We start from the raw sequence: 4,207 nt of genomic DNA, 5'->3' as shown, positions 1-4,207 counted from the left end.
GTAAGCCTATTCACTAAGGGCTCGGTCCCAATTTCGGAATTCATGCTTTTCCTTCGCACTTCTCAGTATTTGGTATTCAGACTTACCTTTTTTGTCGCGTAACGCACTCTGCATGTGTGGCTAGCTTGGGCGCTCTGAATATATTCCTGCTACGTGTGGTCTGAGGTCCATAATGATTCAAATAGTTTACCACTCCAGGGTAAGCCGACAAGAAACACAGCCCTTTATTTTAAGTGTTTTTAAAATCCCCTGTGGGGAACATGAAGGGTGGAAAATTATTGGAACCATTTTCCTGTTTGACGCTTTAGTTTTTAATGGGTATTATGGCTCTTTCTGTGGTACTCAAATTTGGGATATTATGTGAGGTAAACTTGTGGGCATTCCTAATATTTCCACGACTTCCTTTTTGTGTATTGTAGTTTCAGTAGTGTAGTGGTTATCACGTTCACCTCACACGCGAAAGGTCATATTCAATATTTCCCAATGCCCAGAGGCTAGCATTTGGTTTGAAACAGTTGTGGTTTATCTAAACCTTGCTGTCTACCTCTCCGACCTGTGGATCAATGTTGCCGTTTTTTTTTGGGGACCTCCACCGTGCGATCTGTATGAATGTGAACAGACTGACAGCTTCTCTGAGCCAGGCAAATGCATTTATCAGGGTCATTGTAATGGATATATCCAAACAAATGGCAATATAATCCAAGGTAAACAAACAAAAATGTAGATCGTTTTCTGTCATTTCAGCTGCTTGATGTGATTGTGTGATAGATTTAGTTGGCTGGCTAGCAAAGGAATAGAAGCTAGCCTGCATAGGTACAGTGCATTCGGAAAGTTTTCAGACCCCTTACTTTTTCCACATTTTGTTACATTACAGACTTATACTAAAATGGACGAAATAAAATAAAATCTATCTACACACAATGCCCCATAATGACAAAGCGATAACATATCGTTTTTATTAATAAAACAGATATTTTAAAATACCTCATAATTCCCGGCTTCTCAAGCCTTATTGCTTAATTAATGGACTAAGTAATTTCAGATTTTCAATAGGTTCTGAGAACGATAAATGTCCCACCCCGCCAAAGTCAGCCACACCCTTAGTATTCCACTCATTAGGTTTCCGTAGTGTAGTGGTTATCACGTTCGCCTCACACGCGAAAGGTCCCCGGTTCGAAACCGGGCGGAAACAAATTTTAACAAATTGGACAGTAAGCATATTCACTAAGGGCTCGGTCCCAATTTTGAATTCATGCTTTTCCTTCGCACTTCTCAGTATTTGGTATTCAGACTTACCTTTTTTGTCGCGTAACGCATTCTGCATGTGTGGCTAGCTTGGGCGCTCTGAATATATTCCTGCTACGTGTGGTCTGAGGTCCATAATGATTCAAATAGTTTACCACTCCAGGGTAAGCCGACAAGAAACACAGCCCTTATTTTAAGTGTTTTTAAAATCCCCTGTGGGGAACATGAAGGGTGGAAAAATGATTGGAACCATTTTCCTGTTTGACCGCTAGTTTTTAATGGGTATTATGGCTCTTTCTGTGGTACTCACTTTGGGATATTATGTGAGGTAAACTTGTGGGCATTCCTAATATTTTCCACGACTTCCTCTTTTTGTATTGTAGTTTCAGTAGTGTAGTGGTTATCACGTTCGCCTCACACGCGAAAGGTCATATTCAATATTTCCCAATGCCCAGAGGCTAGCATTTGGTTTGAAACAGTTGTGGTTTATCTAAACCTTGCTGTCTACCTCTCCGACCTGTGGATCAATGTTGCCGTTTTTTTGGGGACCTCCACCGTGCGATCTGTATGAATGTGAACAGACTGACAGCTTCTCTGAGCCAGGCAAATGCATTTATCAGGGTCATTGTAATGGATATATCCAAAGAAATGGCAATATAATCCAAGGTAAAACAAACAAAAATGTAGATCGTTTTCTGTCATTTCAGCTGCTTGATGTGATTGTGTGATAGATTTAGTTGGCTGGCTAGCAAAGGAATAGAAGCTAGCCTGCATAGGTACAGTGCATTCGGAAAGTTTTCAGACCCTTACTTTTTTCCACATTTTGTTACATTACAGACTTATACTAAAATGGACGAAATAAAATAAAATCTATCTACACACAATGCCCCATAATGACAAAGCGATAACATATCGTTTTTATTAATAAAACAAATATTTTAAAAATACCTCATAATTCCCGGCTTCTCAAGCCTTATTGCTTAATTAATGGACTAAGTAATTTCAGATTTTCAATAGGTTCTGAGAACGATAAATGTCCCACCCCGCCAAAGTCAGCCACACCCTTAGTCTTCCATTAATTAGTTTTCCGTATTGTAGTGGTTATCACGTTTCCCTCACACGCGAAAGGTCCCCGGTTCGAAACCGGGCGGAAACAAATTTGAACAAATTGGACAGTAAGCCTATTCACTAAGGGCTCGGTCCCAATTTCGGAATTCATGCTTTTCCTTCGCACTTCTCAGTATTTGGTATTCAGACTTACCTTTTTTGTCGCGTAACGCATTCTGCATGTGTGGCTAGCTTGGGCGCTCTGAATATATTCCTGCTACGTGTGGTCTGAGGTCCATAATGATTCAAATAGTTTACCACTCCAGGGTAAGCCGACAAGAAACACAGCCCTTATTTTAAGTGTTTTTAAAATCCCCTGTGGGGAACATGAAGGGTGGAAAAATGATTGGAACCATTTTCCTGTTTGACCGCTAGTTTTTAATGGGTATTATGGCTCTTTCTGTGGTACTCACTTTGGGACATTATGTGAGGTAAACTTGTGGGCATTCCTAATATTTTCCACGACTTCCTCTTTTTTTTATTGTAGTTTCAGTAGTGTAGTGGTTATCACGTTCGCCTCACACGCGAAAGGTCATATTCAATATTTCCCAATGCCCAGAGGCTAGCATTTGGTTTGAAACAGTTGTGGTTTATCTAAACCTTGCTGTCTACCTCTCCGACCTGTGGATCAATGTTGCCGTTTTTGGGGACCTCCACCGTGCGATCTGTATGAATGTGAACAGACTGACAGCTTCTCTGAGCCAGGCAAATGCATTTATCAGGGTCATTGTAATGGATATATCCAAAGAAATGGCAATATAATCCAAGGTAAAACAAACAAAAATGTAGATCGTTTTCTGTCATTTCAGCTGCTTGATGTGATTGTGTGATAGATTTAGTTGGCTGGCTAGCAAAGAATAGAAGCTAGCCTGCATAGGTACAGTGCATTCGGAAGAGTTCTCAGACCCCTTGCTTTTTCCACATTATGTTACATTACAGACTTTATACTAAAATGGACGAATGAAATAAAATCTATCTACACAATGCCCCATAATGACAAACGATAACATATCGTTTTAATGCCAAACAGCTGTTTTAAAGAAATACTCATAAATTCCCGGCTACTCAAGCATTATTGCTTAATTAATGGACTAAGTAATTTCAGAGTTTCAATAGGTTCCTGAGAGCGATAAATGATCCCCACCCCGCCAAAGTTATCTACACCCTTAGTATTCCACTCATTGTGTTTCGTGGTGTGGATGGTTATCACGTTCCGCCTTACACACGAGAAGGTCCCGGTTCGGAAACTGGGCGGAAACACATTTAACAAATTGGACAGTAAGCCTATCACTAAGGGCTCGGTCCCAATTTCGGAATTCATGCTTTTCCTTCGCACTTCTCAGTATTTGGTATTCAGACTTACCTTTTTGTCGCGTAACGCATTCTGCATGGTGGCTAGCTTAGGCGCTCTGAATATATTCCCACTCTGTGGTCTGAGGTCCATAATGATTCAGATAGTTTAGCACTCAGGGTAAGCCGACACAGAAACACAGCCCTTATTTTAAGTGTTTTTAAAATCCCCTGTGGGGGAACGTGAAGGGATGGAAAAATGATTGGAACCAATTTTCCTGTTTGACCGCATAGTTTCTAATGGGTATTATGGCTCTTTCTGTGGTACTCACTTTGGGACATATTGTGAGAGGTAGATCTTGTGGGCATTCCTAATATTTTCCACGACTTCCTGTTTTGTAATTGTGGTTTCAGTAGTGAAGTGGTTATCACGTTCGCCTCACACGCGCGAAAGGTCATATTCAATATTTCCCAATGCCCAGAGGCTAGCATTTGGTTTGAAACAGTTGTGGTTTTATCGAAACCTTGCTGTCAACCTCTCCGACCTGTGGATCAATGTTGCCGT

General features: G+C 40.8%; 1 non-coding gene across 1 annotated transcript; it reads left to right on the top strand.

The window, feature by feature from the left end:
- The first annotated feature begins 1,119 nt into the window (after positions 1 to 1,119).
- Positions 1,120 to 1,192, top strand: trnav-cac (transfer RNA valine (anticodon CAC)). The gene has a single exon. It is a non-coding gene; the product is annotated as a tRNA-Val (tRNA).
- The last annotated feature ends 3,015 nt before the right edge of the window (positions 1,193 to 4,207 follow it).

Source organism: Oncorhynchus keta, unplaced genomic scaffold, assembly GCF_023373465.1.
Source record: "Oncorhynchus keta strain PuntledgeMale-10-30-2019 unplaced genomic scaffold, Oket_V2 Un_contig_11275_pilon_pilon, whole genome shotgun sequence".
In the NCBI taxonomy this organism is placed as follows: Eukaryota; Metazoa; Chordata; class Actinopteri; order Salmoniformes; family Salmonidae; genus Oncorhynchus; species Oncorhynchus keta.
The sequence above is the reverse complement of the archived record's forward strand: the minus strand, read 5'-3'. Positions and strand labels throughout refer to the sequence as shown.